Here is an 11195-nt window from a genome sequence, read left to right on the forward strand (position 1 = left end):
GAAGAATCAGAGCAGATCCAGAATAACAGAGTTGGAAGGGACCTTGGAGGACCTCTAGTCCAACCCCCTATTCGGGTCCCCAGTATTTTTCTGCAAGAGTCATTGTCCTTCCCCAGGCCCACTTGTATGCACACACTTTCCTTTAATATGCAATGGTAAGCAAAGGTCACTCCTCATAGCTAAAGGCCCTTCAGAATGTTTGCATTCCATAAGAATACCACCACTATAAATGAAAAGTAAGAGTAATTTCTCTCCAGTCTGTAGTAGAATATTTTTTGTGCATTACGCGGTGGCTCAGTGGGTTAGGACGCTGAGCTTGTCGATCAGAAGGTCGGCAGTTTGGCAGGTCGAATCCCGAGTGCCGCGTAACAGAGTGAGCACCTGTTACTCGTCCCAGCTTCTGCCAACCTAGCAGTTCAAAAGCACATAAAAATGCAAGTAGAAAAATAGGGACCACTCCGGTGGGAAGGTAACAGCGTTCCGTGTGCCTTTGGCGTCTAGTCATGCCGGCCACATGACCACAGAGACGTCCTTGGACAAGCGCTGGCTCTTTGGCTTTGAAACGGAGATGAGCACCGGCCCCTAGAGTTGGAAACGACTAGCACACATGTGTGGGGGAACCTTTACCTTTACCTAAGAATTTTATTATGAGGGACGCGGTGGCTCAGTGGGTTAGGACGCTGAGCTTGTCGATCAGAAGGTCGGCAGTTCGGCGGGTCGAATCCCGAGTGCCGCGTAGCAGAGTGAGCGCCTGTTACTCGTCCCAGCTTCTGCCAACCTAGCAGTTCGAAAGCACGTAAAAATGCAAGTAGAAAAATAGGGACCACTATGGTGGGAAGGTAACAGTGTTCCGTGCGCCTTTGGCGTCTAGTCATGCCGGCCACATGACCACGGAGACGTCTTCGGACAAACGCTGGCTCTTCGGCTTTGAAACGGAGATGAGCACCGCCCCCTAGAGTCGGAAACGACTAGCACACATGTGCGGGGGAACCTTTACCTTTACCTTTAAGAATTTTATTAAAATAATCATAATATAAAATACAAGCGAATGTTTTATGTCTATGTATATGTACATCCATATGAATGTGGGTGCATATGTACATTATGGGTAGGGAGGGAGAAAATGCCCCAGGAAATCTAAGTTTGCTTACTAATCTGATGATGTAAGGAAAACTTCTACTGCTTAATGTCAAATACTGATCATCAGTGTCAAACTCATTTCTTGTATTTTTTCAAAGGCCTATAATCAAAATTACATATGAAAAATTGTTAGTTCTTTGAAATTCCCCTTCCACCCATGCTCAGAGTTTAGTATAAAGATGGGGTTCCTCCCCCTCCATCTTCCTGCTGGATGATTTGTTCCCCACGTTTTCTAATCCAGGCTGATAATTTCCAAGTAGGAAAGCAGTGGTGTGTGGATGCAAATTTGTTCTTCTGCACTAGTTGATGAAGAGGTCAAACGTTTTTATATGCAAAATGATATTTAAACGATTTTGGAGTGCAGTGTTTCCGACAACTCTATCTTTGCCTTGAGTTTAGTCATCTTTGACCTAAATGCAATGCAATCAACATTTCCAAATAGGATAATCACATTGATTTCTAGCTCACTCTGGGCAGGTATCCAAAGAATTGTAATATCACCTGATGCTAGAAATAGTCCAATTTTGGGCAAGTGCTACATCAGTTCAACTACCAAGGGTAATTTCCATATAAATTTGATTTCATTTCTAAACTACTGTCTTTAGGAAGGAACATTCATGGATGGAAAGAGGTACTTCCTGAAATGCTAAACATCATACAGTATGTGTGTACTATATTTCTTTACACACAGTGTTCACTTTTTGCTTGAACATATGCGTATACACAAGCTTTATTTTTTCCTCTTAATGGTAGCAACAGCAGCTATGCTTATGATTAGAGGATATTTTTCTGGATTAAGATGGGAAGCAAATTTATACCACATAGCTTCTCTAAATCCAGTTTTCAGTTCTACCCTGTATATTGACAGAATATAAGGAAGAATCACTCTAACCTAAGACATTTTGCTGCCCAAGATACTCCCTATATGAGGCAGAAAATCTTCCAAATCCCAATTCTCCCAACGCTGATAATAAATGTGCAATAATAAATTTGCTGTATGTTGATGCCATCCAAAACTTACTGCTTAAGGTAGCCTGTTTACTCTGTCCTAGAGAAGAGCCAGTTTCCAGGCATAGAATGGAAAAAAGATGTTTTTGATGGCTGTATCCTTATCTAAAGTCAAGGTTGGAGGTCAAAAAGCTCAGCTTGGATGCATAAAGTCCTGTTCTCCTTTCCTGCTAAATTCAGATATGAACCACAGAGCTCTTCTAGGTCAAATGACAATTATTCAGAATGCAGAAGTAGCAGCTAGTGAAAGTCAAAGTTATGGAAAATTCAACTTATTTTTGCTCCTTAATATAACCATCCATTTTAAAGTGCAATTGAAGGTGCTACTGTTAGTTGATGCTTCCTTCACTAGAGCTGAAGAAAGAATCAACAGTCCAGCTAGATTTTATCTGGTTCTTTATCATGAAGTCCATAATGATCCCCCTCTGCATCCAGACATTTATTCACACAGAGAAGGAGCTTTTTTTAACCTGGCATCCCTCTCCAACTATTTGGGAACAAACTCTGGCCATGGGGGGAAGGGTGGAAGATTCCTAAAAAACTGAGTTTTAGGGAAGGGCAATGTGATTAAGGTCCACATTTATCGTATTTTCTAATGGCACTGTATGAGAACAGTCCTTAAAAAATGTTAGTTGATGCTTTTGCTTATATATGAGCAGACTGAGATCTCAGCCCTATTTTGTTGTAGATGTAGTAGTTGTAGTTTAGAAAATGTATGCATTGAAATATATGCACATACAAAATATATTCCACATGGCATACCCTCAGGGGAGGTGTTAGCAAGTAGAGGTGCAAAGCATAAATCATGCTAATATCTCCAGTTCAATACTCTTGTTTACAACTTCGCAGCCAGTTAGAACATTCTGTATACTTTCAAGAGGAAAGTCCTATCCATTTCCTCTTTTTCTTTCCTTCCCCAATTAAGTTACCCCTCCACAAATATTATTTTGAGAGAGACAGCCAAACCCTACTTGATATATCCATTTGTTATCAAATAATTAAAAAATTGCAATGAAAGAAAGGCAAAAGTTAAAGACAAATCACTGATCACCTTCACTGTATTATCACACCAATTTATTTTATATTATGGATCATTTAGAATTACCAGTCATAAAAATATAACAGTAAAAATGTGCACTCAAAAAACTTCAGTGAGAGAAAAGCAGCAACATCTGTCAGCTTTGAATAATCAGCAGTGGCTGATACTAAGGACCATTTCAGCTAGAATTAGTTGTAATACCTTCTAAAATGTGAAGTGGCATATAAATGTGTTGCCTTTGAGCCATTTTTATATAGACTGTTGTAGTGTGGATTTATTGCCACAGATGCTTCTCAGCTGAATTTCATGCAGGCTTCAGAGTAGATTTGATTAACCCCTTGTGATATGGACAACACTTTGTAGTCCAGCTGATCAGTTGGCTAGTGGGAAAAACAGATAGCACTTTTTATAACAAGTAGATGACCAGGAGGAAAACTTGCTAAAATTTGATTCTGGGAGGAAGAGAAAAGCAAGGAAGATTTCCTTTGCATCTCAAATATCCATTTTAAGATAGGTGGTTTTGTTTTTGTTCCCATTACCAGTAACAGAAAGGTGCCATCAATCCTGGCCAATTAATTAATAGAGTGATCTGTTATCATAAAAAGTAGATTTTTTGCACCACTCTTGTGGCTTTTTATTCTACAAGACAGTCAGCTTTTTCATTTAAATTAAACTATTAAGCATACGTTGAAATACCTCTCATTGAAACTAAAGTTTGAAGTGCTTAAATATGGTTAAAGCAAGCCACTGAAAATTATCTAACTAGTTAGGGTTACCTTTCACTGCACAATTGCAAATATTTTACTATTTCAACAGGGGGATTATAAGTATTTATAATGATAACTGCTAGATCTGCTTAACATACCATTCCTAATTTTTAAAAACACATGCTGAGGTAATGTTCAATATTAACATTGCTTATCTGTTGCAAATTTCAATTGAAATACTACACTTATAATTGTTTACCTGCTCTTATGAATACCGCATAGTTATGTCTTTGTAATCACCATCAAAGTTTCAGCTCTGCCCTCAGTATTTTGCATAATATTTGAAAAATCCAACAAGAATCTACAGAGTGACAATGCAAACATCCACACATACTGAACTGTTGTTGTTGTTAGCTGCAAAGTCGTGTCCGACCCATTGCGACCCCATGGACAACGTTCTTCCAGGCCTTCCTGTCCTCTACCATCTTCTGGAGTCCTTTTAAGCTCATGCCTACTGCTTCAGTGACTCCATCCAGCCACCTCATTCTCTGTCGTCCCCTTCTTCTATTGCCCTCAATCTTTCCCAGCATTAGGCTCTTCTCCAGTGAGTCCTTCCTTCTCATTAGGTGGCCAAAGTATTTGAGTTTTAGCTTCAGGATCTGGCCTTCTAAAGAACAGTCAGGGTTGATCTCCTCTAGGACTGATCGGTTTGATCACCTTACAGTCCAAGGGATTCATAGGAGTCTTCTCCAGCACCATAGTTCAAAGGCCTCAATTCTTTGGCGCTCAGCCTTTTTTATGGTCCAACTTTCACTGCCATACATTGCAACTGTGAAGACCATAGCCTTGACTATACGCACTTTTGTTGACAGGGTGATATCTCTGGTTTTTAATGTGCTGTCTAGATTTGCCATGGCTTTCCTCCCAAGGAGCAAGCATCTTTTAATTTCTTGGCTACAGTCCCCATCTGCAGTGATCTTGGAGCCCAGGAAAATAAAATCTGTCACTACCTCCATTTCTTCCCCATCTATTTGCCAGGAATTGAGAGGGCCGGATGCCATGATCTTGGTTTTGCTGAATTGTAGCCTACACTGAACTATATAAGATAATCAAACATTAGAAGTTGTTCACAGGGAATGTTTTATGACTTTCTGAATTATGTCATAAAATGTTTTACAAAATTAGTCAAAATTCAATTTCATGGCAGTCATGAGTCCCAGATTTTGGGGACATTCTGCTAAGTTAGCCCATTTGAAATAAGTTGGTTCAAAAATTGTCTTATGATGTATCATTTCACACAGTTAAAGGTTATGGGAACAAGAATTTTAGTAGTGTATAGATAGATAAACTTGCAGCACTCCAGTTTCAGGCCTTGTCAACTCAATTACCAGAATTCCTTAAAATGATCCCTATATATACTAAGCTGTCATGATTTCTTTTATAGGCACTCCGGCTACAGCTTTTCCATGACATGCTGTGTGGCTTCCTGAAGAGTCAGACATCTACCAATATCCTCTGATTTAGTGCAGTGGTGGCGAACCTGTGGCATGCGTGCCAGAGGCGGCACTCAAAGCCCTCTTTGTGGGCACACATGCCCCGGAGATGGCAACCGTCCTTCTTCAACCAGCCACCCGAGGTCCCACGTGGCCGGATGCATCCCAGCATGGCTGGTTTCCTTCCCCCCTGTCCCGTCCCTCCTTGCCTCACATGCTCTCCTTTTCCTGGGCACAACCCACTGCATCACCTCCTCAGCTGTCAGTCAGCTGTCCAGCTCAGAGGCAGCTTCTCTTAACTGCTGGCAGCGGGCTGCAGAGCTCCAGACTGCACCGGTCAAGGAGCCGGCAGGCTCTGGCTGCTGACGGACACAGTCAGCCCCCATGAGCTCACTGGCCTCTGTGTGCGGGGGCCAATGGTGTCAGGCAACAGCTGTCCTGGCCCCTGCCTCGCCTTGCCCCATGGCAATGGCACCCCCATCCTGCTTCACCTCACCCCGTAGGACGAGCCTCCTGCCCACCACCCCACCTGCCAGAGACCCCATGGATCTCCCCCAACCCTGTCCGGTCCCCACAGGCATCCCTCCCATGAGCAACATTGAGGGGACCGTGCCCACTTTGGCCACACTCACCCAGTCTGCTATGACCACCACAGCCACGCCCACCCAGTGGGCCACATCCCACCTGGCACCTGGTGATAAATAAGTGTGTTTTGGGTTGCAGTTTGGGCACTCGGTCTCTAAAAGGTTTGCCATCACTGATTTAGTCTATTAGGATGAAATTCTGTGGTCCTATTTAAGCATCTTTTAATTCCAAATGGAAACAAGAACCCCAGCAGGCCACTAAGCTAAATCCACAGTAAATCTTCAGAAAATAAGTCCCCTACCTTTGCAGAGGATGGAATTAGTTCCAGTTAAATATGAATTAAGTTACTTGTCCATAGTAATGGAACCGTTATTAGATGGATCTCCAACCTCTTTGATCTGTATGTGGCCTGCTGTTTGCCTTAGGCCAGGCTTATGGTATCATAGAAACCATGAGACCTGAATTATAGGCTATCCCAGCAATGACACAGTTCAGCAATGTCATAATGCAAACTCTGTCATTATGTCCTTGTATCCCAATGTATATGGGTAATAATATTTGCCTTATGATATCAATATGCCTGATTTGCCCCTCCCTTTTGCCTGCCCCACAGTCACAGTGCCTCTAGCATTTGGGTTAGGCTAGTCTAAAGAAATGAAGAAACAGCATGACATGATAGCCATATTCCAATATTTGAGCGGCTGCCACAAAGAAGAGGAGGTCAAATTCTTCTCCAAAGCACCAGAGGGCAAGTCAAGAAACGAGGGTTGGAAACTGATCAAGGAGAGAAGCAACCTGGAATTAAGGAGAAATTGCCCTAACAGTGAGGACAATTAACCATTGGAACAGCTGGCCTTCAGAAATAGGGGGTGCTCCATCACTGGAGGTTTTTAAGCACAGGCTAGATAGTCACTTATCTGAAATAGTATAAGTTCTCCTGCTTGGGGGTGGGCTAGACTAGAAGACCTCCAAGGTTCCTTCTAACTCCATTCCACTCCACTCCACTCCACTCCATTCCATTCCATTCCATTCCATTCCATTCCATTCCATTCCATTCCATTCCATTCCATTCCATTCCATTCTATTCTATTCTATTCTATTCTATTCTATTCTATTCTATTCTATTCTATTCTATTCTATTCTATTCTATTCTATTCTATTCTATTCTATTCTATTCTATTCCATTCCATTCCATTTCCAATTCCAATTCCAATTCCAATTCCATTCCATTCCATTCCATTCTATTCTATTTCCAATTCCAATTCCATTGCTGGCATTGCTAATGCTAATAAAAAAAAGAAAGGAAATAGGTTGTGCCTAGAGGAGAGGATCCTTGATGGTTGCCTAATTATCACCATCTGATATCAATAGGCCCCTTACATTGGTCTTCACCTTCTTTTATAATGCCATCAGTTTGTGTATCCCCAACAAAATGGGAACATTTGTGCTGTTATAATAATAATAATAAAGTTGGAAGGGACCTTGGAGGTCATCTAGTCCAGCAGTAGTCTTAGCTACTGCTAAGCTTGTAAGCCGCCCTGAGTCTTCGGAGAAGGGCGGGATATAAATGGAATTAAAATAAAAAATAAAATAAAAACCCTCTGCTTAGGCAGGAAACCCTATACCAGTGGTTGTGAACCTATGGCATGGGTGCCAGAGGCGGCATTGAGAGCCCTCTCTGTTGGCACTTACACCATTGCTGGCAACAGCAGGTCCATCAGGCCGCCACCGCCGCCCAGAGCAGGAACCCCGCCCAGCACAAAGGAGGTGAAGCGGCCGACTAGCAAGCTCAAGTAGAGGTGGTAGAGCAAAGGTCACCAACCATTGTCGATTGGTGGACTGAAAGAAAAGGGAGGGGAAAGCATTTTGCATGCATGTGTGCACGGGGCCGCGAGCATGCACGTGCCTGCATGATACTCACTAGCCCTGCCCCATTGCGTGGTGCAGTGCCTTGTATCAGCTCCTTGCAGCACGGTGGCCCATTTTTGCGCCCCTGGTTTTTGCGTGCCAGAGGCGGCACTCAGAAGTGCCTCCCTGCCCTCCCCCCCAAGGGGACCATAATCCTGATGCGCCCCTGGCACTTTGCAATAAATAAGTGGGTTTTGGGTTGTGGTTTGGGCACTCGGTCTCTAAAAGGTTCGCCATCACTGCCCTATACCATTTCAGACAAATGGCTCTCCAGTCTCTTCTTAAAAACTTCCAGTGTTGGAGCATTCACAGCTTCTGGAGGCAGGTTGTTCCACTGATTAATTGTTCTAATACTTGAACTGCATTGTACTGAGGACAGTACATGGACTTCAATCACACATGCCAAGCAGGATTTTTAAATTGTGGTTTGTTAAACACCAGCAGCGGCCTGATTCATGCATGATTGCATCCATAGTCATAATTTGTCCAAAATAATCCCATTATGGTTTAGAATTCAGGGTGGTGTTCTTGCTGCTGAGGAAAATATTATGGAGAACTCTCATTGGGAAAATATGTTCACAAGTGATTGATGTGGGTTCAGATTTACCTACGTGCAAATCAACTACCTCAACCCCAAAGGAACCCTGACTGCTCTTTGGAAGGAGAGCTACTGAAGCTGAAGCTCAAATACTTTGGCCACCAAATGAGAAGAGAGAACTCACTGGAAAACACCCTGATGTTGGGAAAAATTGAAAGCAGGAGGAGAAGGGAACCGAAGAGGATGAGATGGTTAGATGGGGTCTCAAAGAGTCGGGTATGATCCTAGCGACTGATCAGCAATGACAAAATCAACTATCGGAACAAGGTGGTGTTACATAAAAAGCCCAATGAAAAACTAGTTGTCATGTTTCAGGTTGGAACTTCAAAACTGACTGCTGCCCACAAGTATCCACCATCAGTTACTCTTTAATGTGGATTTCTCTAACCTACTGATATCAGCCTGGCTAATTGAGAATTGCATGATTTCTAATCCAAGGTAATCCTGGATTAAAGAAGAAGCCCATTGTTTTGAGAATTGCTGATCTGCATCTTTGGAGACAGCAAATTCTATGTAAAAAATTAGTCTAAGGCCCATTCAGCAGCTGTAAGATGGCTACAGGCCATGATTTTGCAAGGGAGAGTAAACTTTGATGATGTAATGTAATTTGATAAGCTGCTTTGCTCCTAGTGTTTTCTGGGCCACAAAGAGAGCCAAACCTGTTTCTGATTTCCTTGTTCAGTTTCACCTAAATACAATTGACTCACTATCTGAAGATAATCAATTACTTTCCTCTAGAATTCTTCCTTTTTCAGTTTATAGATTTTGCACCATTTCTGCTGTATCTGCCATTCCATTTTCCCTCCAGCCCCTTTGGTAACACAGCTATAGTTCCTCTTTTTTTTCTTTTGTGCTCAAACAAATTGCTCAAATAGTATTATTTAACCCTAGACATTTAAGTCTGATTGAGTCCCTTGGACTGCAAGGCGATCAAACCGGTCAGTCCTATTGATGATCAACCCTGACTGCTTTTTAGAAGGCCAGATTCTGAAGCTAAAACTCAAATACTTTGGCCACCTAATGAGAAGGAAGGACTCACTGGAGAAGAGCCTAATGCTGGGAAAGATTGAGGGCAATAGAAGAAGGGGACGACAGAATAAGGTGGCTGGATGGAGTCACTGAAGCAGGAGGCGGGAGCTTAAATGGACTCCAGAAGATGGTAGAGGACAGGAAGGCCTGGAGGAACGTTGTCCATAGGGTCGCGATGGGTCAGACATGACTTCGCAGCTAACAACAAGAAGAGAATCTATCATGCTTCCATAAATATACCACACTTGAGCTATTTATTCAGGAAAGCATCTCCATGATTAGGCACAACTTCCTCATCCTGGTTGTTTCCAATTGTGTTGTTTGACAATTCCCAGAATTTCCATGAAGTTGCTAACATGGATTTCTGCAAGCTGTAGTCTCCAGACACCCACAGGGACCAATAAATAATAATAATAATAATAATAATAATAATAATAATAATAATAATAATGATGATGATGATGATGATGATGATGATGATGATGATGATGATGTTGGAAGGTCATCTAGTCCAACCCCCCTTGGAGGTCATCTAGTCCAACCCCCTGCTCAGGCAGGAAACCTTATACCATTTCAGGCAAATGGCTGTCCAGTCTCTTCTTAAAAACCTCCAGTGTTGGAGCATTCACCACCTCTGGAGGCAGGTTGTTCCACTGGTTAATTGTTCTAACTGTCAGGAAGTTTCTCCTTAGTTCTACAGTAGGTTGCTTCTCTCCTTGACTAGTTTCCATCCGTTGCTTCTTGTCCTGCTTTCAGGTGCTTTGGAGAATAGCTTGACTCCCTCTTCTTTGTGGTAGCCCCTGAGATTGTTTGAGGAAGGCTGGATTATGCTAATAATGCTTTCATATTTTTTCCTGTCACATTATTATCCAGTATACTATTTAATTATTCCATTTATACTGGCCTGGACACCTCAAGGACAACATGTATATTTCCAAACCAAATGACAATTAATAAATAACATTTTAAACTTTTTTAAAGCTTGTCAATGGACTTTAATACCTAGTTAACCATCCTATTGCAAAATCACTGAAGCCTAAATGAAAATGCTGAGCTTATCCATGATTACTTGGAAGTGTATCACCATCAGTTTCATTTAATATGTCGATGGGATACTCTGAACATTTTGCTTTTTTCATCTTTTTTCATTGAATAGAATGTAATAACATGGGTTTACCACCTTGGCACACTGAATACAAGAAAAGCAAGTTAAAATAAATTATCACCACTGCTTTTAAGATACAGCAGGCAGAGATATAAAACAAATGCCACTGACACATCCAAACAGTAAAACAGAACATGTGTTTACTTTAGGCTGCTGAAGGATTACGGGGCAAAGTCTGAAGGGTGGTTTTAAAAAATCATTTCTATAATCCAACCTGCAGTGCACAAGTGTTAATAATTAAATAACAGCAACCAGAAGCTGCTTTTGGGAAGGATTAATTTTGTTTTGCTATCTTTTAAAAAGGAGTTCAAGCATTTTGAACATACAATTGTTTTGGTTTTTGCTTCTCGCTTGTAGCATAATAGCTAGGGAAGAGAGGCAAGAGAGATGGAAACAGAAGTTTGGAATGAAAGAAATGTTTTCTGCATGTATGTTTGGATCCATGTCTGTCTCCACGAAAAGTTTTGTACAATCTTCATATGAAACTCATCGTACTTCTTCCTGCTCCAATGTGATAACACGT

This window comes from Vipera berus (assembly GCF_964194415.1).
Source record: "Vipera berus genome assembly, chromosome: 4".
Taxonomy (NCBI): Eukaryota; Metazoa; Chordata; class Lepidosauria; order Squamata; family Viperidae; genus Vipera; species Vipera berus.